At 45.5% G+C, this 25,441-nt stretch overlaps 1 protein-coding gene across 3 annotated transcripts in view; it reads left to right on the plus strand.

Moving 5' to 3' along the window:
• REEP1 (receptor accessory protein 1) overlaps positions 1-25,441 on the plus strand; it is a 103,397-nt gene that overhangs the window by 23,548 nt on the left and 54,408 nt on the right. The window lies entirely within an intron of this gene.

Genomic DNA, 25,441 nt, shown 5'->3' on the forward strand with positions numbered 1-25,441 from the left:
CCCCACAAATTCCCTTTATTGCTTATGCCAACTTGAGTCAGTTCCTGTTCATTACAACCAAAACATGGTTTTTACATTTTACAGATGAGGTAAACGAGAGCTGTGAGGCCCTGAGCTACATTAGTAAGTGACAGAGTTCAGGCTGCAATTGAGGTCTTCAGACCAGTGGTCTGCCTTTCCTGTCCTCCCAGGCTAACAATGAACTTGTTAAACAGACCCAGGAAGGTTCTGAAACCTTAAGGAGAGATGCTGTTATTCCTCTACTACCAACCTTTTAAAACGAGACTTGTGTTCTGTCATACTGGAAAGTGTCTTTCCAACATCACATGTGTTTGCCCCTTTTTTCTGTAATCCCACAGGGCTGTCCCCACTTGCATTTTTGCCTTTGAACCTTGCATCTAGGAGATTCTTAGCAGCACACACTGGCTGACGACAAAGGTCTTCCCAGTCCTTCATGTGTTCTTTGCATTTGTCTTCCTTTTGTTCTTGTAATCTGAGACACGTGTATATCACGAGCTGGTGATCTTCTTCTGAGCTATATGACAGGGAATGCCTGACACCTGTGCCCTGTTTAGTTTCTATATTTATCTTATGATATAGTTTTAAAATGAGCTCATCATTAAGTGGAAAATATCTGCAAATAGAAAGGAAAAGTTATTAGCATCCGCACCATTTCAGCACAACTGCCAAGAACTAGTAGTTTTCTGCTAATGAACTTAATTTGCAAAACCGTATAGCTGCAATTATAGATACTAACAATTTTGTATTCCACTTTTTCCCTCAACATGATAATGTAAACAGTTTTGTGCTATTTCACACACTGTGTCATTTTTAATTGCTGTATCCATTCTAGGAAGTTGAGCACGATTCACTTAAGTGTATAGCAAATCCTTTTTGGCACGAACGGACAATAAATGTGAGATGCCTCCCTGGGGGATGTTTCGTTTCCTTCTGATTTTGTGTGTGTGACTGTAGGTAACGGTACAGTCTTCGCTTTTGTTTTTCAGATGTTTTCCTTTTGCTAGATTTCATAAAGTGGAATTATGGATAAGCAGATGTGACTCTTTGAAAGGCAATCTTGGGAGTGTCTCAGTGCAAGTAACAGAAATCTGCTTCAGATCAGCTTTAGCAAGAGAGGACATTTATGGGAAGGATGCTGGGGCTCCTGGCATATGAGGGTACAGAGACCGTTGGGACCTCACGAAGGACTGAAACCAGGAGCTGAACAATAGTGAGAATGTGGACAGCTCCTCTCTCTCTTTTAATTCATGGAACCAGTATCTATTCAACTCCTAACTATGTGCTGGTTCTAGGTTACGGTGACGAATTAAAATAAAAACAAAAAACAAAACAAAGACTCCGCTCCTGCACTCATAGAGCATGTCTGTCTGTCTGTCTGTCTCTCTTTGCATGAAATGTTCTTTCTGCTTCTCTGTGTTCCATTCCTCTCTCTGTCTCTGTGACATCCATTTTTGCTTTGGTGAGCGTTTGGCCAGGCGTGGCCCCCTGGCAGCAGCTCGTCTACAGTCTTCATTTTAAGTAACCTGCAGACCTCTCAGCCCTGGTTCTAAATTCCTGCGGGGGAAGCATCTGAGAGGCCCAGCTTGGGTCCGGGGTTGGATGCATCAGCTCCAGCTTGGAGGCGGGGTCCTCGGTACGTGCCTGGGGGTGGGGCTGAGTGGTCCTTAGAGGGGAAGGGGCAGCAGGGCTGTGCCAAACAGTATCTGTTCCACAGCCCACTGTTCTCCTCTTTACTAATGTGACCTGTTGGGCGGAAATGGTTTCTGTTTTCTTTCGTAATGAACTTCTTAACAGCACTCCGACAATGATGTGGCTGCTTCCGGAGGGAGGATGGGAAGGCCCTTTGCGGATTTGTTTGCACTGATTATCAGAAACCTTTGTTGGGGAGGAGCTTGTTGGTACAGAGGGCATTGATGCATTGCTTTTTTTCTTTTGCGGGGCGGGGAGATAGCCAGAGCGTCTGACTCAGTGGGTCTGCAGTAGGGCCCGAGAGCCTGCATTTCTGACAATTTCTCAGGTGGTGCTGTTGCTGCTGGCCCAGGGACCGTGCTTTGAAGACCACTGCCCTATTTCCATCCACGCCGATACCACCATCTGCCACTCATTCAGATTTCTCTCTTTCTGTCCCTTGGCACCCACATAGAGCAGGCTCCAAGCGCTGCATTATCCTCTAAAGTGACTGTCCTGCTCAGTCCTTTCTTATTCCTCTGACCACACTGGCTCTCCTCATCATGTCTGGGGGACTTCGAGAACCTTCTAACCGTCTTTCCTCCCCTCTGCTCTGACCAAAAGCAGCCCACCTTGTACATCATAGACAGACTCATCTGCCTGGGGCCAGTGCTCCTCAGGCCACTCTCCTGCTCGTATCCTCCGCCTATTACGAATAAAGCTGCTGTGAATGGTCAAGTGAAGTCTTTGTGTGGACATATGTTTTCATTTCTCTTGGGCAAATGCTTAGGAATGGAACTGCTGTGGGGACGGGCAGATAGCCTTAGTTGCTCCCCGACCCTACGAGTCTGTGATTGAAATAATAGCGTTTGGGCATCCAAGACTGAAGGACAGGTTCGTGGCTCAGAGACAAGAGAAGAGCATCACAGTGGCTTCTGTGTTCCTTCCTCTTAGTCAGAGTAGACTTATCTTTCATCTAGTTCATGCTGTCTGTGGTGAGTTTGGATGCACCCATCTTTCTTTGCCATGAAATCTGGGGCTTGGTTGCTAATGGTTTTACAGGAATCATCCCTTTGTTGTATTGGAATCTATTGGTATATTTATGCCATAGGGCGTATGTGTGAATGGATCTTTACCCACCTTCCTTAGAAAGGGAACTTCTACTCACTGGTTTCCTTCAGTCTTTTTTTTTTTTTAAAGGCTTTAAAAAAATTATTTACTTATTTATTTGTCAGAGAGAGAGAGAGAGAGAAAGAGAGCACAAGCAGGGGGAGTGGCAGGCAGAGGGAGAAGCAGGCTCCGCGCTGACAGGGAGCCCGATGTGGGACTTGATCCCAAGACCCTGGGATCATGACCTGAGCTGAAGGCAGACGCTTAACCAACTGAGCCACCCAGGCATCATGGTTTCCTTCAGTCTTATAAATTGCTTCTCTAACCTCCTGTCTGCCCCTGAGCCATTCATTAATTCATTCGTACTTAGTGCACGTGCACTGTTCTAGGAGTGGAGTTCTTCCTATTTCACATCTTCAGTCACTCAGGCTTGCCACTGAATTTTCCCTCCCCTCACCCCCCAGCCTTTGGATGGATGCTGGCAGAATGTGCTCTGGGGAGAGAGAGCTCCCTCCAGCTGCACTGAGACATTTATAGCCCCCAACCCATGATGCTGTCTCCTGTTTCTGGGCTTTGCTCCTGCTGTTCTCCTTTTCTGGAATGCCTCCCCACCCCCGTCTTCCTCCCCAATCTACCAACCCTGCTCATTTTTCAGAATCTGCTGGAGCATCCCCTACCTAGGGACATTGCTGATTTAGAAGCTTAGCCTTGGCTCATAGAGCGTAATTGTGGGTGTGATGGTCTGCTTGAGTGTTGTCCAGCTAGACTTGAACTTGGTGATGTTTAGGACTGTCCCAGTCATCTTTATATCATGACACTAATGGATAAGGGATCAAATGCTACTGTGGGCAGTAGGATGGGGGAGAAAAGGAAAGGATAAAGAAGAACATAAAAACCACTCATAATTCCATTACCCGGAGATACATTCTGGAGGGATCCTTAAGACTTTTTGAACACAAAAATTTTATGTGAGGGACACCTGGGTGGCTCATTTGGTTAATCGTCCAACTCTTGATTTCAGCTCAGGTCATGATCTCAGGGTCATGAAACTGAGCCCCGCGTTGGGCTCTGTACTCAGCAGGGAATCTGCTTGGGATTCTCTCTCTTCCTCTCGCTCTGCCCGTGCCCCCACCGTTCTTGCTCTCTCTCTCTCTCTCTCAAATAAATAAATAAACCTTAAAAAAGATTTTATGTGAGGTTACCATGTATCTTGCTTTTCCACGGACATTAATATATTAATATTTTCTTATGTCCTGAAGATTTCTAAAGAGGATTTTAGTGACCTCTTAAAATCTTATAATCAATTCCCTTTTTTTTTATTGTTGGGCATTTATATTATTTTCATTTTTTTGACATAATAAAAAACCCATGTAATGTACTTGTGCCTTAATATTTGTTTGCCTCTGATGATTTCTTTTGGATGGATTCCCAGGAGTACAATTACTAGGTCAGAGGGGTAGCAACAGCTGTTAAGATTTGAAAAATAATGGCAACTTGCCTCCCGGAAAGATTGTAGCAATCTCTGCTCCCATCCGCAGTTTTTGATGGCTAGGCTTTAAATTCTTAAAGAAGATGGAGGCAAAAAACAAGGCACTGATGGCCTTGTAATTGTCCATGGCTTCAATTTGGAGGAAGTGGCAGCTTTTCCTGGTGTCAGGAGCCAAACTGGTGGAGAAAGGTCTGTTGCTGTGCAGAACCTTGGCTGGGAGCTTGGCCTTCCATGACCAGGGCCAAAGCTGTCAGCACAGCTGCTCCATTCCAGGCAGGACGCTGGGACTCAGGAGCCTCCTGGAGGGACTGCACAGGTTTCTGAAGCACGGAGGGAAAGAAGCTGCTGGCTGACCTCTGGGCACCAGGCTCCAGGCCACACTCCGTTAGCCACACATCTATTAATGAGCAACTCAAGCTTCAGGAAGCACGCCTGGTTCTATAAAGCTTATCAGGAATTAAAGGAAAATGGAGTGTGGATGAAGCATTTATTGCTGTTGCTGTGTAGGGAGGTCACTGTTGTGTGTTCTTCTGCGTGGGGCCCCCTGGCCAGTGAAGCCCAGCCACAAATGTGGGTGCTAAGGGGTCAGTCACTTGCCTGACAGGGAACTGGACCTGCCTGGAAACTGAGCTCACAGCCTCTTGGACGTGTCCATCTGTCAAAGTATTACTCATGCTCTGTTGGTATTGCTCATTCCTGGGGACATACTCCTGGCCCTGGTGCCACTTAGAGGGCACTTAGGAAATGAAGTCCAATGAACCCTCATCCAGTTTGTATTTTCCGGCTGATTGTATATAATGAGGACAATCTCTCATAAATTATGTTTTAAAATTATGTTATAAAACTGAGTGACATGGTATTGTCACTTAGCCAATTGAAAACATGAATGAAGATACGTAATGTGAACAGAGTGGGAGACAGTAAACCAGTACCTGGTGAGTGTAAAACTCTCTTGTGTTAATACCCTGGTCCCTTTAAAACTCTCTTGTTCATTTAATCCTTAAGGTGGGAACTACTGTTATTTCTTATTTCTGTAGATGAGGAAACGGAAGGCTTAGAGAAGTTAAGTAACTCGATCAAACTCATAAATTCAGTAAGTGGTAGAAATGAGACGAGAATCTGTCTGTCTGCTCCAGAGCCCCTGCCCTTCTCAGTATTCGGGGTGGGGGGGTGATTTTACATCTGGCTTTGGCGGGAGCTGGAAGAAAGAGCGGTGTAAGCTGGCTACTCTTATCCGCCCCTAGGGAAGCTAGGGCTGCACGCCCCTGGGAAAGCCTGCGTGGCTTCTGCTGGGGCTGGGCTGTGCTCTGAGAGGGGCTTAGAGCCTGTGCAAAGGGAAGACCGATGGAGACGTGGAACGGCTCTCAGCTTCTCTGGCCTGAGATCCTCCCTGTGGCTGCTTGTGTTTCATTGGGGTGATGTGAATTTTCTCGCAAGCATACACTTTTGGTGGCCACCTTATTCAGTCCTGGGTACTGTTGGACTGGATTTCTGGCTCCCTCAACTCAGGAATGAGATCCTCACCTTTCAGTCCCATCGTAAATCGGGTTTGTTGGTGGTACTGAGGTGTGAAGGGCTTTGTGCACATAGATGCATAATCTACCATCAGAGAGGCCTTGATCAGTCCTAGTGGATGTACATTCAGGTTGGAGAGATGAAGGCCAAGGGGGCCTGAGCTTTCAGACATCAGTTGTCAGAGGTCTATCCTATCTTCCCCTATGATCCTCTTCCTTGTTTCTCAAATTCCACATATCAGTGAGATCATATGATAATTGTCTTTCTCTGATTGACTTATTTTGCTTAGCATAATACCCTCTAGTTCCATCCACGTCGTTGCAAATGGCAAGATTTCAAATTTTTGATGGCTGCATAATATTCCATTGTGTGTGTGTGTGTGTGTGTGTGTGTGTGTATGTGTGTGTGTGTATACCACATCTTCTTTATCCATTCATCTGTTGATGGACATCTAGGCTCTTTCCATAGTTTGGCTATTGTGAACATTGATGCTATAAACATCGGGGTGCACGTACCCTTCGGATCACTACATTTGTATCTTTGGGGTAAATACCCAGTAGTGCAGTTGCTAGGTCGTGGGGTAGCTCTATTTTCAACTTTTTGAGGAACCTCCATACTGTTTTCCAGAGTGGCTGCACCAGCTTGCATTCCCACCAGCAGTGTAGGAGGGGAAGCCTGGTGTTCTTACTTCCTCTCCCTGCCCCCAGACCCCAGTCTTACCACTCTGCCTCTCTAGCCACATCTGCTTTATTTTCTGTATGTGTGTGTGTTGCTCTGTCTCCAGATTTTTACTTTTCATGGGCACCCACTGTGGCAGTCAGTTCCCCCTTCAAGTATCCAGCAACTACTAACTCAAGTTTCTCAGCCCTAATACCAGCCCCTGGGAGATAGGACCTGACTGCTCAGGATGCGGGGGAAGCAGATAGTGTGAACCTGGGTGCTAGAGCCCATGCCAGCAGTTGGGAGGGGAAGTTCTTAAACGAGGGGAAGAAGGAGGGCTGGATGACACCCTGTTGAAGGGAAAAAGACTGAGTAGACCAGTATGGCTAAAGAGGTAGAATCTGGATTGGACCAAGAAATGGAAGCTCCCAGGTAACAGATTTCAGGTCAATAGATGAAAGAGCTCTAGACTGGTCCAAGGTGGACAGGCTGCTTTGGGTGATAGCTGAGTTCCTGCATTTGCAGCAGTTCAAACAGTCAGGAGTAGCATCCTGAAGGGAATCCAAGCACATGCCAAGGGGGGTCCAGATGGCCCTCAGGCACCCCTGTGGTCATGACAGTCTGGCTCTGAGCGGTCACCTCTGCCACAGGTACTTCCCCTCTATTCTCTGTGCACAGAAAAAGATACATATACAAGTATTTTATCTGCATACCAGTATTGGAGGGACATACCCAGAATAGCAATATTTTGGCTACTGTTACAGCTAGTGATAGGATTGCGGGTGATTTTTATTTTATTCTTTTCTATAATTAACTTTTTTCTACATTAGACATAAACAAGTAGCATAAACAAGTTATGTTTATGTTAACAATAAGCAAGTTAAACCTAGTGATTGAATTTCCCTAGACCAGTATGTATTGTCTACTCTGGATGGTATTGTTGCCTGTGTAAGATGAACAAAATGTGCTCCTTGCCCTTAAGAAACTTACGGCCTGTGGGGAAGGGCTGATAGAACTGCATATAAATCAAGCTGACAGGAGAACCATATTAAATGCTAGTAGAATATAACAACGCGTGTGGAAGGCACATGTGTATGATATAACCCTCCTTCGAAGTAGCTCAGAGAAGGGTTTCTTGAAAAGAGTAGCACTGGATCTGGGTGTAGAACAGTGGTTCTCAACCAGAGGCTGTTTGGCCCCCAGGGGACATTTGGCAATATCTGGGGACATTTTTGATTGGCACACCTGGGATGGACGGAATGTTACTGGCATCTGGAGCTACTGACATTCAGAGCCTAGGGATACCGCTGAACATCCCACAGTGCTCAGGGCACCCCCCCCCCCAACAAGGAATTATCTGGCACCAAAGGTCAGTAGTGCTAAGGCTTCTAATCCAGTGCATTAGAAACATGTGTAGGATTTGGCAGACAGAGACGGGGGAAGAGCATGATGGCATGGTACAGTGGCAGAAGCACAGGGGGTGGGCGCAGGGATTAGTGGAAGGCACATGAAGCTGGGGGAGGGGCATGGCTAGATGGTGGAGGCCCTCATTTCCAAGGTGAGCAGTTTGGATGTTTTCCAGAGGGCAGCAAGGAGCCATAGAAGGTTTTTGAGTGGTGGAATTGCTCTGTCAAGAATGGTGTCAGTTCTTGTCACCCCCACTTTACTTCCTTGTTTGCTCGTCTGCACACCTCTATTTTCCTGTCTTCCATCCCAGTCCATCCATTCTTTGTTTTCCTCCCATCTGAAGGAAAGCTCTGTTAGCACTCTGCCTTGCTGACCATTGATTCCCATCTGCTGGTGACAAAGGGATACAGGAAAAAAAAAAAAGATCCCCTTTGACCACACTACTTCTTGCTGCAATTTCCAGGAATATACCATAGTGAGAGGTGACTGTCCAGGTCTGTCCTGATGGCCTTGTAGCAGCTTTGGTTTTTGGCTTATCACCATGATATTTGGGTGTGTGCTAACATGCTCAGACTATCTGGGAAGGACAGTTCATGATTAGTCGTCTGGACTGTGCAGGCAGCCAAGCAGAGACCAGGGCCTGGACCTGGGTGAGACTGCAGTCATGGGACGAAAGAATGCCTGAGCCGGGGGAAGGGGTGCCCCAGAACGCCACAGCATGCTCTCCCCATCTGTTCACTGCTGGCTCGCCAGCAATAGAACAGGTCGGGACATCTACTGTACTAGGTCAGTACAATGTGTACCAGTAGGTCAGCGTTTTCTGAATGAAAGAATGAGGAGCCCCAGGTCTGGGAGACAGGGGTGGGGAGTTGTGATGGCTCAAGATCACCCTACCAGGTGGGATCAGAGCTGAACCTAGAACCAGGGTTCCTGACCTGCAGCTGGGAGCCCTTCTCCTATGCCATTTCCTCCCTTCAGTGCACAGGGACCTGGAGGTGTCATCCTGAGGCCTAGTGGATATGGATCTTCCTGAGGCCAGGCCCCTTTACCCATGCTGTATGCTCCAAAACCCTCCTGTTCCTTGAGTTCCACAGCTCCCCAAACCAACCAACTAACCAACCAACCAACCCACCCTAAGAAACAACTTGCCTTCTCTACCTGCTGCCCTGGCAAAGGAGCTGGAGAGCTACTCTATGCTCAGATGTCAGACTGCCAGTTACTTAGTCATACCCCTCAGGGGTATCTCCAGGGATGCCTCAGCCCAGGCATTTCTTGACAGACCAGCTGGGGTGGGGGTGGGAGGTAATAGCCTGGAAGTGCTGAGGTTCTGGCCATCTCTACCATTTACGGTAAAGCCATCTCTACCATTTATGGCCATCTCTACCATTTATGGTAAAGCCTTATGGTAAAGCCTATGGGAAAGGGAGTGGGGTGGACTTGCGAATTGTTTTCTCTCTTTATTTTGGAAGGGACCAAGACTGGTGGCCTCTGAGATCCCCCAGAACCTTTTGGGAAGAGGCATTACCCTGATGTCACACACAGAACCAAGCAATGGATTGGGGAGTAGGATACTTTGATGATTCTCCTGAGACAGTGGGTCCCCACCCCACAACCTCCAAAAAATATCTGTGTTGAAATGTCAGTGTTCTTTTCCCCACACCAACCCCCAGGGAGAATCTGTCTTGTGGGCAGTGGCTGTCCTTGGTCTTCCAGCTACAGGGCATTCTTGGGTCTTACAGGCCTAGGGACTTGACCCAGCACCACCCCAGGGCTAGTTAAATAACTCCCAGTGCCGAGGGCCCTGAGCCTCTGAGGTTGTTCCTGCTTTGCAAGCAGCTTAGGGTGCAGGCAAATTTGCAGCCAGGCCACAACCCCCCTTCACAGGTGCTGACCAGCTCTATGGTCAGGGAAGGGCACTGGGCATTATGCATATGGAAGATCAAGTGGAGCACAGCGCACAGCCCGGAGTGGGTACTGGGGCTGCGTGTCCGACAGGCTTGTGGCACATACTCCCATGGGACGTCCTGAGGGAGAAGTGGCTGTCCCTGACGCGGTCCCTCACCCTTGTTTGCTTGCAGCAGGAACCAAGTTATGTTATGGTTGGCATGAGCCTTGGTATGTGGACCTCTGCTTTGGACGATCTCATTTTTAATTAACAGTCCTTGTGATAACTTAAAAAGATTTCCTCAGCAAAGCCCACAAATAATGTGATACAAGTAATGTGTGACCTAAATATTTTATTGATTTTGTGGCATCAAAAAGGCGGGGACCTCAGTGATTTTAGCACCAAAGCTTTAAAATCTCACACTCAAGTTCCAGCCCTGTCACAGACTTGCTGTGTGACCTTACCCCAATTATTATTTAACTTCTCTGATCCTTATTTCCAGTCTGCGCGGGGGAGACTGTAATCATGCCTACTTCACGGAGTTTTTGTACAGTGCCTAAACCCATGGCCAGCACGCGGCAAGCATTCAGTACGACACTTATGGTTATGATGTGATGTTAACTTGTTTCTTCTGTGAAGCTTTCCTCCTCGGTGTTGGCCCCCTGGATTACAGGATTTCCCTCACTAACCGCTCCCGTAGGCCTGCCCTATGATTGGGGGCCCACAAATGGAAAGAACGCATATTGTTTTCATTCTGAAGCAAACAACATTTCTTCTCTCTCCAGCCTCAAAGCCAACTCTTTCAATCTGGGAATGCTTCTCTCCTTCTCAGTGACCTGGTTTTATCCATTCTTTCTGGATCTACGGAAACAAATGGCACCATCGTTCAAGAGTAGTTTTTGGGGCACCTGGCTGGCTGGATCATGCAACTCTTGAGCTCAGCGTCATCAGTTCAGGCCTCATGTTGGGTGGATCTTACTTAAAAAGTGGATGAGGTGGATCCACCTCATGGTGGATCTTACTTAAAAAAAAAAAAATAAAAAAACCCCAAAAAACCAGTAGTACTCATTATGTGGTTAGGAGGCATATCTCTATTTTCTAAACAAAGCAAACTTCTATTCCAACTTCTGAACTATTAAGTGGTATTCCATCATACCTTGTAGAGCAGTACCAAAGATTACCTTTACAAGCATGGAAAACAGTTATTACTCAGACCGGGGCCTCACCTCCCTCCCTCAGGGCTGGACTGCCCCTGCTGGTGGCCAGAGCCCCGGGAGCTGTGCAGTCAGCACAGCCGGGGGTCCACACTCGCTGGCCATCTCGGAGGACCTGCTTGCATCGTCGGCAGGGCGGGCGCTCCCTGTGCGGGGTGCAGGCTGGCCAGCCCTGGAGGCGCTTCAGGAGAACATCTGCGGGGACCTTTCTCTAGCAACCATCAGCTATGTTTGTTCACTACCTGTCCCTCATAATTAACGTAACTCCCTCGTAATTAAGACATGTGCTGGAGACCCTCCTCTCAAAACTTAAATTTCTCTCCCCGAAGGAAACTTGGGCTGTTTTCTAGCTTGCTTTCCTTTCTCGGGCTGTTGTGGTCTAATCAGGGAGGCATTCTGGGCATGAGCCAGACCATCTTTGTTCTTCCGTGGGCGTAGGAGTCGAGTGTAGACAAGTCCTCCTGCCCCTCCCTCCCCTTCGGGTGGGATGACGTCACTGACTGTACTACCTGCCCCAGACCTTTCTGCGGACAAGCCCAGTGGCCTGGAATCATAATTTCTTATGAACCAGCCTCCTCAGATCCTTTCTGGAACAAATCAAGGTATAAAAAAATAAGTATTTAAAATATCAACAGCAGGAACCTATTTAGTGGTGTAACTTCTGGGTAGAACATAATACACAGCATTTTCTTTCTTTCTCCACGACCAGACCATTTAGAAAATGTATTTGCATTGCTTGTTAATGTTCGCTCATTTTATGTCATAATATCTTCTAATGAATTGAGATGACAGTGCCTTCTAAAATTGGTACATTTTTTTATTTTGAAATTGTTTGACAATTTCAGTGAATTAAATAAATAGCATTGTACCACGAAACAGAACAGACGTAACTTGAAAGGCTATATATTCCATTTTTTCTAAATTTGTTAGAATTTCTGTTAGAATTTGTTAGGATGAACCACTTGTGGATTAAATGAACTAATGGCTTATACAAAGTAAATTCTGTTCTTTTAAATTCTCAAATATGGATGATTTTAACAAATATTCATGTCAAGATTTTTTTGGTTCATAAACATCATACATTTATTTTATTTTATTTTATCTGTGGTAAAAAAACATAACAAAATTTACCATCTTAACCACTTTTAAGTGTACAGTTCAGTGGTGTTAAGTATATTTGCATTATTGTGCAACCAGTCTCCAGAACTTTTTCATCTTGCAAAATTAAGAATTAAAGCTCTGTACCTGTTAAACAACAACTCCCTATTTCTTCTCTGCCACCCCCCCAACCCCTGGCAACTACCATTTTAGTTTCTGATTCTATGAATTTGACCTATCTAGAGTAGTATCTATATAAGTAGTAGATTTATCAGAGGGAGTCTATTCATATAAATGAAATCATACAATATTTGTCTCTTTTGTGTCTGGCTTATTTCGCTTAGCATGATGTCCTCAAAGTTCATCCATGTTGTAGTATGTATCAGGATTTCCTTTATTTTTGAGGCTGAATAATATTCCATCATATTTATGTTAATATTAATACTTATATTTATATTTATTTACCTCACACATTTTATCACACATAAAATCACATTTTGTTTTGTTTGCATCTCTTGGCTCTTGTGAATAATGCTGCTATGAACATGGGTGTGCAAATACCTCTTAGAGACAGAACCATTTTCAATCTTAGCTACATTCTACTCTGTTAACTTGGCTTATTTTAACCATCAAAAACTCAGTAACTTGACATACAGGACCGGCCTCTTTTGGCAGTCTGTGTTCACTTGGTATCATGGAATTGTAAGCCTGAGGAATGCAGCCTCAGTATAGCTGATCGAGAGAGTTGGAAGGACTTGGTTCATACCTGAGCAGGTGTATCTGCCACAGGCCCACATCCTTACTGCAAGGGAAGCTGGAAAAGTGAGCATTAACCATTTTCAGCTTCAGGTATGTTAAGGTGAAAACCTCACTACACAAGGCGGTGGGGGTCATTATTATTCAGGGAGCCAGAAGAATGATAAATACTTGTAACACCAGCTTACCAGCATCTAGAATTTTCACATCACATTAGGTCAAGCTTTGCTACTTGCCTAGAATGGCTTGGTGTGGCTGAGGAGATCACACCGTGACACATGGGTTTGGGGTAGTGGACCTGTGGTGTAGGACCACCAAATTCCTGGTGCTTGTGTCATCTCTGGAAACCCTGGAAAGCCTGTGCACTTTGGTCCGTGCTGGTTCCTCTCTGTGGGTTGTCTTTTCTACCTCTGTCAGCTAGAACCAACTCTTTCCTTTCTGTAGGGTTCCACTTGAGTCCAACGCCTTGGAGCCTGCCATTCTTCCTCTCTTGATCGTTTCTTGCACTTGTTACAGGGATGGGTCTAGTTTCATGGGGCCTGAAGCTTTTACAGTGGAGAGCAGGAGTTTTTTCAGAAAAAGGCATAAAAAATTTGATGAACACGGGGATGCCTGGGTGGCTCAGTTGGTTAAGATTCTGCCTTCGGCTCAGGTCATGATCCTGGGGTCCTGGGATCGAGTCCCCCATCGGGCTCCTTGCTCAGTGGGGAGCCTGCTTCTCCCTCTGCCTGCTGCTCCCCCTGCTTGTGTGCTCTCTCTCTCTCTCTCTCTCTCTCACAAATAAATAAAATCTTTTAAAAAAATGTGATGACCACATTGCTAGGATTCCTCCCAGGCCCTTGCAGTTGAGGAGGCCTGAAGCTTTAACCTGATTAGCTTCATTATAAATCCACTTCTGCTTGTATTCATTATCCCCCCTCCCTTCTTTTTTCCCCCCATTTTAAAAATTAGAAGGGACATCTGGCTGGCTCAATCGGTGGAGCATTAAGCTCTTGATCTCGGGGTCATGAGTTGGAGCCCCACATTGGGTGTAGAGATTGCTTACATAAATAAACTTTAAAAAATTAGAGTATAATTTACATACAGTAAAATTCACCATTTTTATTGTGTAGTTCTATGAGCTTTGAAAAATGCATATAGTCATGTAGCCACTGTCACAATATAAATATAGAACAGTTCCATCTCCCCCAAAATATTCCCCAGGGCCTCTTGTAGTCTTCTCCCACCCCAGCCTCTGGCAACTCACCTGTCTTCTGTCTTTACAGTTTCGTCTTTTTCAGAGTGCCATGTAAATGGAATCATGCAGCATGTAGCCTTTTGAGTCTGGCTTCTTTCACTTAGGCTAGTGCATGTGAATTTTGTCTATGTTGTTGTGTGCATTACCTGCCCTGTGCCCAACACTGGAGATGCTTAGATGGAGAAAGCCCAGTCCTTGCCCTTAGAGAGCTCTTAGTCTAATGGAGGAGGCACTTGGGCACATCATCACAGGCTTTTCCTTTGATACTTAGTATATACACAGCTTTGCCCTACTGCCTGTCTTGTTCTGATATACCTTGGCACCCCAATCATTTTGTGATCATCCTGAGGATAAAAATCTCCGACCTTCTCTAAGTATTTTATTGGACAGGAAAGAGCAAGGGGTTTGAAGCCAGGTGGACTTTGAATCCAGCTCACCCACTTAGCAGCTCTGTGACCTTGTGTTGGACTCAGAAGTTGGCACAGAATGTACTGAATAGACATCTGTTGAATGAATGAATGAAACCTCCTTAAGTCTCAGGTCCCTCCTGTGTAAAAAGGGAATAATAGTCGCACTTCACCTGATTGCTGTGGGGATCAGTGCCCGGTACACTGCCTGGTGGGCATCACTAAAGATCTGTTCCCCTCTCCTTCCTTAGAGCCCTATGATATCCTTCCCCAGACAGGCACATGCACGTTGTGCAGACCTCCAAGTGGGCTGGCAGGATGACACCAGCACCTGCTGGGGAGCCAGGAAGGGCACGAGCTGAGCAGACAAGTCCCCAGGAAACCCCCACAGGTACCAACCCCGCAAGTCCAGCTCAAAGAGTCCCTCCCACTAATTCCTGGATCTCATCAGTCCTCCTCTCACCAAATATATTCCTTGTAGGGGGATTCAGATGAAATTCACAGGAGGAGAAAACCATAACCCTTTACCGGGGGACCCCCTGGCTGAATGTCAGGGCTCTGGCTCTCAGACCCAGGGCGGGGGAAGGGGCATGAGCTGGGAGATGAGTGGCCACAGGGTGGTCATTGTGAAGAAACCTGTCGTCTCCTTCAAAACATACTCAGCAACACTCAACACAATGATTGTTATCTATCAGTTATTTGTATAATTACCTGTGTGCTGGCTGCCTTCCCTACCAGAGGACCCAGGGCACATACTGGGAACTCAACAAATATTTAATATTGAACAACAAATATCTTGTGGTTAAGAATTGGCATTTGAAGTTACTATTTCTATAGAAAGAAAGGGAATTAATATTTGTCATTCATCTGTGGTGTCTCTGGCACGTGAAATCTTTACCTACAGTCTCATTTAATCTGCATAGTGGCTATTGAAAATGGGTATTTTGATCTTTACACTCAGGGAAACTGGCTCAGAGTCATTAAGAAATGTGCCCTCAGTCCCGCAGGTGGTCAGTGATGGAGCTGGATTCAATCTTAGGTCTGATGCCAAAGCTCAGCCTCTAGATTTCTTAAGAATGGAAATCTCTACAATTTAGACTTAAAAAAAATATTCAGACTGATACTTGAGCAGGATTTGAGTGGGTTGGATTGCAGAGTTTAAAGCTTAACAGCATGAATTGAAAATTTGCAGAGTGTTCCATTTTGTGCTTTTCTAAATTGGGTTTGGGAGTAATTCTGTAATCCAATTTAAATTGGGGTTTCTATCACACCGATTACAAACAACTCTAAATAAGCAGTAAACCCCCCTCTTTGTGCTAAGGGAGGCAGTGTGGGCTGGAAAATGTTTGTGGACTTGGAGGCAGGAGGCCTGGGTTTGAATCTTGTTGGATGGGGAGGGCCTTCTGCAGACCCTGGAGCACTTTAAACTTCAGTTTGTCATTGTTTCGTTGTCTTCATGTTCACTGCTTATCCCAGAGAATTGTGGTGTGTGTCAAACAAGCAAATAAGCAAATGAAATGTTTGTGAGGGGCATAACCCCAGGAGGAGTTTTGTACGTGTCATTTGTTCCAAATCTGGACAGGAGTAGGGGTGAGGGGCACCGCGGGAAAGAAAGACTACAGAGAGAGGTCAGCAGAATCACATGTCAGGGAGAGAATGATGTGGCTTATTTTTGTTCTGTGCAGATCAGCTTGAGTTGAAAGAGAGAGCCTTGTTTGTGTGAAAAGTGTATGTACTTGGAACTTGTAGTTATATTGTGTCAATAAATATATAATACAGGGCCAGAGTCAAATTCTCTTAGGCAAGAAAGCAGGCAGTGTTCTCTCTCTCTCTCTGGTCCTCATCAATCCATCCATCCATCCATCCATCCATTCAGGGATCACTGCAGGCTCTGAGCCATGCATTGCAGTCAAGTCAGTAAACAGCAAATCATGAACAGTAGAGTCAGAAAGACCTGGATTTGAGTCTGGCCTCCTCCCCTGACTAATGTTAAACTCAGTTATTCAGTTTCACTAAACTCTAGTTTCCTCATCTGCAATACAAGGAAAACAGTAATACTTGTCTCATAAGGTTATACGAAGGTTAAAAGTGATAATGCTTATAATGAAGTTTGCACAGATCTTGGCATATAATGAACATTCAATAAGTAAATGGTAGCTTATATGTCTTAATATAACTGCCAAGAAGCCAAAATGCATAATGGGGAAGTTCGGCTGTTTTCATATTTTCTCCTCTATCCTCTTAGAAGGTCACAGTGGGTAAGCAGAAGCAGAGTCCCAAGGGTTGGGACCCATGGCAACCAAAGCGCAGGTGGTTTTCTGTGCCATGGGAAACTTAAGCTGTGCACCCAGCCTGAGCAACTCTGCCCAGGTAAGCTTCTGGATAACCACTGTGAGTGAGGATGTTCCCTGCAGTGGCATGGTAAAGATCAGGCTTGCTCAGTTGTATTTGGAACCCAGGCCCATGTTACATCTTTCAGGGCTAGAGTATTAACAGGCCCTGGAGGTGCATTATGGTTTTTGCGAGTCCTTGTTTCATTACATGTGGACCCTCAGCCATGAGGAAGTTGTCTCAGAGCTTGGAGGCTGATGCCCAGGTTGGCTTTATCCACTTTTGGAGACACACACACATACACTTAATGTGTGTGAATTCCTCCAAATGCTTTTTTTTTTTTTATTTTTTTATTTTTTTTAAAGATTTTCTTTATTTGACAGAGAGATAGAGAGCACAAGTAGGCAGAATGGCAGGCAGAGGGAGAGGGAGAAGCAGGCTCTCCGCTGAGCAGGGAGCCGGATGTGGGGCTCGATCCCAGGACCCCAGGATCATGACCTGAGCTGAAGGCAGCTGCTTAACCAACTGAGCCACCCAGGCGCCCCCAAATGCTTTTTTTTAAAAGGCCATATTTATTGAGATATAATTAGTAAAAGTCACTCTTTCAATGTGATTTTTCTTTTAACTGTGAGTTTGAATTCTAAGTTTTAATAAGTGGATACAGTGTGTAACCACCACGACAATCAAGATGTAGGATAGTTCCATCGTTTCCCCCAAATTCCTTCACTCTCTTTTGTAGTCAGTCCCTCCCACCCTTAGCTCCAACAACCACTGATCTAGTTTGTTTGTCTCCATACATTTTCCTTTTTCAGAATAGCATATAAATGGAATCATATAGCATGTTGACTCCTGAGTTTGGCTTCCTTCACTTAGTGTAATGCATTTGAGACTCCAAGTGCTTTTGATTGCAGCAGGATTAGTGGTTCTGAGCTCAGCATGGAAAATCAATAACATTCCTGTATGCCATTAGTAACCAATAGAAAATCTAATTCAAAAATTCACAATACCACCAAAAATCCCTGAAGTACTTAGGAATAAATAAAACAAAACATGTCCAAAATCTTTATGGAAAAAATTTATAAATACCATGAAAAGACATTAAAGATGACATAAGTAGATGGAAAAGATGATGTTCATAAAGAGAAAACCTGATAACAGAGATGGTACTTCTTTCTGAGTAAATCTATAAATTCAGTGCAATTCCAACCAAAATCTGAGTAAAGTTTTTCATGGAATTTGGCAAGCTATTATGAAATTCATATAGAAAAAAGCTGAGAATAGGCCAGACAATTTTAAGAACATTAAAATTTATTATAAAACTCTGAGCATCAAGACACTGCAGTCTAGGTGCATAGTTAGGTGGTAGACCAGTAGAACAGAATGGAGAGATGAAATAACACCTGAACACGGTGGAAAACTATACATGTGATGGGTAGCACTGAAACCCAGTGGGGAAGGATTCAGTAAATGTTACTAGGACAATGGGGATCCATACAGAAACGAATAAAATTGAATCCTGAACTCACAGCATGCATAAAGATAAATCCAGGTAAATTAAAACCTAATAGTGAAGAAGCAAAAGTTAAACACATTTATGGGAAAATATATGTGACCAGGATTTCTTTAACAAGATATAAAAACAAGCTATAACCACGTCAAAAACTAATGATGTATTGTATGGTGACTAACATAATAAAATAAAATAAAATAAAACAATTACCAAAAAAGCTATAAAAGTAAAGATTGATGTATTTGTCCATATAAAATTTAAAACTTATGCAGCAGAAGGGGCCACAAACCAAGTTAAAAGAGTTTTTTTTTTTATTGGAGAAAGATGTTTGCAATGCACATGTCCAAGGAAGGATTTATACCCAGAATTCACAAAGAAGTCCTAAAAATCAGTAAGAAAATATAAGCTAATGGGGGATAGAAATAGGTCAATTAAGCAGGCCCAAATGGCCAATAGGTGTAAAAACTGCTCCACCTCGCTTATAATTGAGGAAATACAAATTAAAACAGGCATGAGATGCCATTTCACACGTAACAGATCAGCAAAAATTTTAAATCTCTATCAGTTTGGCAAGAATGGGGAGCACTGGAAGTCTTCTACACTGTAGGAAGGAGTAGAAACTGGCAGAACCTCCTTGGCGAGTGGATTTGCATTGTATGGTGGACGGTGCTGTACCCCATAATTCACATTATGTATCTACCCTAGAGAAGGATGTGCACAGGAGACGTGTATTAGAATGTTCATTACAGCCCTGTTGAAATTGTAAAAAATTGGGAAGTACCTAAATATGCATGAATAGGTGCATATTTATATATGGATAAACAATTTGTGGTACAGTCACATGGTGAAATATCACATAGTGGTTTAAAATGATCTAAAAAGACTTGTATCAACATGGACCAAATTTCAAAAACACAAAGTTAACATATTTCAATGGAATACATGGAGTATGATTCCATTTATATAATGTTTAAGCAGGAATAACTTTTTTTTTCATTTATGCATGGCTTACGTAGTTAATAAAAACATGGTGAGAATGATAAACACCAAATTCAGGATAGTGGTTATTCTGGGGAAGGAGGGAGTGGGATGTATCAGGAAAGAATATATAGAAGACTTCAAATATATGTCATGTCAAAGTTTTTTCATATTAAAAATTATTAGTGTATTTATTTAAATGCCAGTAGGATCTCAAAAACCAAGGAGCATCCTTCTATTAGAGTGGACTGCAAAAATGGTCTTGGGGATTAATTCTCATAGAGAGTAATAAAAATTGATTCATAAGCTTTTAGAAAAAACCTTCAGAGAACAGCAATTAGATATTACATTTTTTTTTTTTACTAAGAACAGAAAACACAAAATGTGATCAGTATAAAATTTAATAGCCTTTTAATGCTCAAAGGAAACAGTATACCTTCATGACTTTGAAGATCTTTCGTGCAAATTCATTTTTTTTGGATATGGGACATCACTTTTAAAAAATTATAAAATATAGGGGCGCCTGGGTGGCTCAGTCATTAGGCATCTGCCTTCGGCTCGGGTCATGATCCTGGGGTCCTGGGATCGAGCCCCTCATCGGGCTCTCTGCTCAGTGGGAAGCCTCCTTTTCCCTCTCCCACTCCCCCTGCTTGTGTTCCCTCTCTCGCTGTCTCTTTCTGTTAAATAAATAAATAAAATCTTTAAAAAAAATTATAAAATATAACATTCACATACAAAAAAGTGCATAGAACATATGTGTACAGTTTAATGTACATTTGTAATTACAAAGCAAAACTCTGTGTGATTACTGCCCAGGTCAAGAAATTCAGCATTCCAGAAGCCCCTGTGTGGTGTACCATTCCTTATATTCAATTTGTTTTATCATAATATGAACAACTGTACAGTAGGCCTGTTATTTTTCTTACATTAAAAAATTAATTTTAGAAAAAAAATGTTCCTAGCATTGATCTTTAAATTTTTCAAAACAATCTGGGGGGCACCTGGGTGGCACTGTCGGTTGAGCATCTGACTCATGGTTTCAGCTCGGGTTGTGATCTCAGGATCATGAGCTAGAGCCCCATGTCAGGCTCCACGCTGAGTGCGGAATCTGCTTGGGATTCTCTCTCCCTCTCCCTCTGCCCCTCCCACTCGTGCTCGATCTTACTCTTTTTCTAAAATAAATAAGTAAATCTTAAAAAAATTTTTTTTCATCATATTTTGGGATTGGGAAAAGTTAGTCCAATACTAGGATGCCCGAGAAGACTGTGGAAAATACTGCATTTCATTGTTTGCAGAAGTCTTGGCCAAGGTTAGCAACTGCCTGTGTTCCAGCTTGTATTGAGCTGTAGGCCAGCGATTGCCCCCCTGCAGGCTCCGGGAATGGTAAGCACTCCTCCTCGGTGACTATAACTGCATTGCAGTTATGGTTTATTCATGTGAGCAATACCTTTCTTCTCTTGGCCAGAGCTCCAGGAAGTTGATAAGTAGCTTCAGAGTTGTGTTTTTCCCTGACATTGACCAATGGGGTAGGTATGTGGTCTTTGCCATTTTGGATTGTCTCCTCCTATCTGAGCATCTATTGTCTTGCCTGGGACACTGGGCATTTTTTAAAAAACTCCTGGGAGCAGGGGGTGCCTGGGTGGCTCAATCAGTTAAGCGTCTGCCTTCGGCTCAGGTCATGATCCCAGAGTCCTGGGATCAAACCCCACGTCGGGCTCCCTGCTCAGTGGGGAGCCTGCTTCTCCCTCTCCCTCCTTGCTCTCCTCCTTGCTCTTGCTCTCTCTCCCTCTCTCAAATAGATAAATGAAATTAAAATAAAATAAAAACTCTTGAGAACAGATTGTCCTTGATGATTGAGTGAAGAATCCATGGCCAAGGACTGGGAAATAGCTCACTAGACCAGGGTTTTTCCACTCTGCACTTTTGAGGCTGGATAATTCTTTGTTGGGGAGGGGGGTGTCCTGTGCACTGTAGGGATGCTTAGCAGCATCCCTGGCTTCCACCCACCACATGCCAATGGCACTCTCTCAGCGTGGCAATCAAAGTATTTCCAGACGTCACCCAGATGTCTGGGGAGATGAAATCATCCTGGCTGGGAACTCTTGCCTTAGAAGATGAGACTCATGGTCCCTTGTCAATACTACAGCTGTGGAAGTGATGGGGGAGGCAACCCCTGGATAAAGGCCCCTAACTTGGAGCAAGAGAAAGAATGAAGGGCAAAGATAGGAGAAATGTGTCAGGCAGGTAAATGGAGCCAGTAAGTTAGGAGCGGGGGCTCCAGGGTAGCAGTACATGACAGTGGCGAGAAGGGGGGGGGGGGGAGTGCAGGGCTCTGAGGCTGGGGGATGCGGTGTGAGGTTCTGTCCAGTAATAACTGGGAGGAGTATGTTAGCCAGAGCCTGGTCTCCTCTCCAGAGGGAGGCACCCCAGACTTCCACCGTCTCTCTGCTGGGGCCAGCCTTGAGCGCTTCAGGACTCGAGATCCTCTTAAGTATTTTACTGCTTTCCTCCTGACCTTGTGGGGAGAGATATGTGAATCTATCAAGTGGGTTAAGCTCCTTGGAGAGAGATTGCAATTCTTTGATCTTTTTTCACTCAACAGACATTTAGCAGGCACCCACTTGGGCAGGGGCTGTGCAAGGCACTAGGGACCCCAGCAGTCAGACCAGAACTGCATGGTCTGGCTGGGGAGACGACTCAGCCAGCACAGGCCACCCTGGGAGGAGAAAGAAGGCAGGCCCTGTTGTCAGGCTGCCCAGGTCCACATCCCACCTGTGCTCCTGGCTGTTCCATCTCCTTTGGCCTCAGTGTCCCAGTCTGTAAGATGGAGTAGTGAGACGTCTTCTCCCAGATGGGTATGGAGAGGCTGGTACAGCAGCGCCTGGCATTAGTGAGCACTCAGTGATCCTACTGTCCTTATTGTTAATGATTCATTATCGAAACTACTACATAAAGGCTATAGTAGAGTGCCCAGAAAATTCTGAGGGACAAGTGATCAGAGATTCACAGAAGTGGCTTTTCTGAGCTGGGTCTTTTTTTTTTTTTTTTTTTTTAAGATTTTATTTATTTATTTGACAGAGAGGCACAGCGAGAGAGGGAACACAAGCAGGGGGAGTGGGAGAGGGAGTAGCAGGCTTCCTGCCCAGCAGGGAGCCCGATGTGGGGCTCGATCCCAGGACCCTGAGATCATGACCTGAGCCGAAGGCAGATGCTTAACAACTGAGCCACCCAGGCGCCCCGTCTGAGCTGGGTCTTAAAGGATTAGTGGGACTTTATCAGGAAAAAGTTGTGGCATTGTAGAAAAATCACGCACTAAGATGCAGGCAGGAAGTCACAGATTGTGAGCAAGGGAGCATGGCTTATAGGGGACAGCTACTGGCCGTGAGATCCCGAGCCTTGGGCAGGGGTGGGGCCGTCAGGCTGGGAAGGAAGGCGGGTGGGGTCACTGGAGAAGGGACTTGGTCTGAGTGGACGTAAGTGCCCAAACCCTTCGGCTTGGATGTGCTTCATTTGTTACTTCTTTTTGTTATTTCTTTTCTCCAGAACAGATTTGGAAGAACTTGCCATTTTAATCCCATTATCCTTTCCCTGAAGTGCTAAGTGTGCTCCCTTACCGGGAGGCATCATTAAGCCTTTAGAAACCGAAAAGCAAGTCCGTCTTGCTGTCCCCGTGCTGTCAAATATGGGGCGGGAGGCGCGCAGGGGGACACTGGCAACCACGTCACATCAGGAGCCCGGCAGACGGACCACGCCGTCTCTTGTCTGGGCGCCCTTGAGCCTTTCTGGATGGTGTTGGCGTGCTGTTCTACTCACTGGAGTACACAGAGGAGCAAATCAACCAGCCAGCCTCGGGTCATGATGCATTTTCCACCTCTCTCTTTTCGGAAGCTCCCACGCTGCCTCAGGGCAGGGGCTGGAAACCATCCTGGCAGACGTGGCTAATAACCGGGGCATCTGTGCCAAAGGAGCGGCGTGTTTATTTCTCCGGAACCTGTGGCACCGTGCCCGAGGCTTTGCTGAATCAGCCTGGTGCCCTCTGGCGTCCCCCTGGATGCTGAAACCTCAGTCCCAAGGTCACAAGTGTCCCCTGGATGGCTCTGGCTTTTGCTTCACCACTCTCTGAAACTTCACACAGTGAATATGTACCTATTGAACTCTTGCCAGGCCCACGGGGTGATTATGAATGAGAAAGATACCATCCTCGGCTTTGGGAGACACATAGTCTCATGTGAGAGACAGACATTGACTAGACCATTGCAGGGGGTGTGGATCAGGGCTAAGAAAGGGGAACGTCCAGAGTCACGGCGAGAGGAAGCTAGTCTGGGGCGTGGGGTGTGACAAGGTCAGGAAAGGCCTCCTAAGAAAGTAAGACTCCCTGAGATCTGAGAATGCTTGGCGCTGGGGCAGGGTGGAGTGGTTGGAGGGCCCTCCCTCACCAAGCTGGCTCATGACTGAAGCCAGTAGACTCCTCCACGAGGCGTCCCCCTCTGCCCAGTGCCTTTGAGACTGTTGCCTTCTTTCTCTTTCTTAAATTCCTTTCCTCCCTCCCCCAGGCTTACTCTCTTCCCCGTCCTTTCAGACTACTCTTTTGTCCCCTTTGCTGGCTTCTCTTGCGCCCCACACATAAACTCTGGCCTTCCCAGAGGATGGCCTTGTGCTCCAAAGCAGTAGACGGTGGTGAGAAGCCAGGCGTGGAGGAGGCCAGCCTGGCTGGGTCCTAGCCCCCTGCTTTACTCCTTATGGTGCCACCACCTCAGACAAGCAAGTGACTAACGGCTCCATGTGGTGGTATCCTGTCTATGAAGACGGTTCCTTTTACCAGGCCAGTCTGAGGACTGAGGTGATGCCTATAAAGCACGTAGTGCAAGGCCCGTGTGAGTCAAGGTTGTAAAACCCTTTCTCTTTCAACATCAGAAACTGACTCAGTTCCATTCACTTTCTGTTTTTCCCTGGAAACCTGATGAATATGGAAGGTCAAGGTGTCACCTGGCCACAGAGCTAATAGGAAAGCTGACCCCTGTGTGGTACATTGAATCTGGCCTGGGAGTTCTCTGTATGACCTCTAAATAACCTGATGAGGAAGCCATGGGTTTGGGCTTCCGGAATGTGGTGTCTCCTTGCAGGGACCCTAGAAGCTCCATCTGTGGGGCTGTTACAGGAGATGTTGGCTCCTGTTGGGGCCTGGGACCAGGGTGGCTCTGTTCCCAGTCAGCTTACACCTGGGAGGTGACCTCGTCTCTCAGATGAATGGATTAAATTTTTTTAAAAATCCATGCAGCTCTAACATTCTGTCAGTTCATTCACTTAAATATATCCATTGAGAGCCTTCTATTTCATAGGCACTGAGAACACATTGTTGAACAAAACAGATTCATTCCATGCTCTGAAGGCCCTGATAGTTCAGTTGGGAGATGTTGTCAATCAGAGCATGACAGCTAGTAGTAAAAGAGCATTTTGGTAATGTGTACATTGTGTCGTAGGAGATTTGACCTAGTCGGGGCGGTCAGGAAAGTCTTCCATGAAGAAGTCATGATGGAGCTGGGATCTGATGGATGAACAGGCATTAACCGGCAAAGAAGGGAAAGGGAAGATTCCAGAAAGCGAGAACAGCAGAGGCAAAGGCTTTGAGAAGGGATGGGGCAAAGGGGGAGAGAATGAGGGCCTGGAGAGGTCTGGGGCACGGCTGAGAGTCAAACTATTTAATGACCTCATGCCACAGTGGGCATGGTCACTGAGAGCTGATACCTAGACAGTCACGCTGCTGTTGTTATATTTCCTTCTTCTTCTTAAGAGCACTGAGAAGCGGGTTAATGCGGGGTGGGGATGTGTGTCTTGGGAAGATTGCATTTACAATTTGAAAAGCTGATTCTGGCCGCAGGATGCTGGAATCAAGTGTGAGGGGAGTGAAATTTGAAGGAACTTTAAGTGGAAAGGTTTTTTTTGGAGAAGGAAGCCCAAGGTGTGGGCGGGCTTTACAGAGCATCAGTGGGGATTAGCAGCAGGAGAGGAGAGTTTGACCTTTAATTTCAGAGGTCACGGTGGTTCGGCTTGGCTTCCCACCCCCACTCTCACCCCCATTTTTGACTTCCATGACCCCGAATCACTCTTTTACGTTGCCAGATCACAGGCTGAAGGAAGGTGGGTGTGCAGCCATA

Source organism: Halichoerus grypus, chromosome 10 (assembly GCF_964656455.1).
Source record: "Halichoerus grypus chromosome 10, mHalGry1.hap1.1, whole genome shotgun sequence".
Lineage (NCBI taxonomy): Eukaryota > Metazoa > Chordata > Mammalia > Carnivora > Phocidae > Halichoerus > Halichoerus grypus.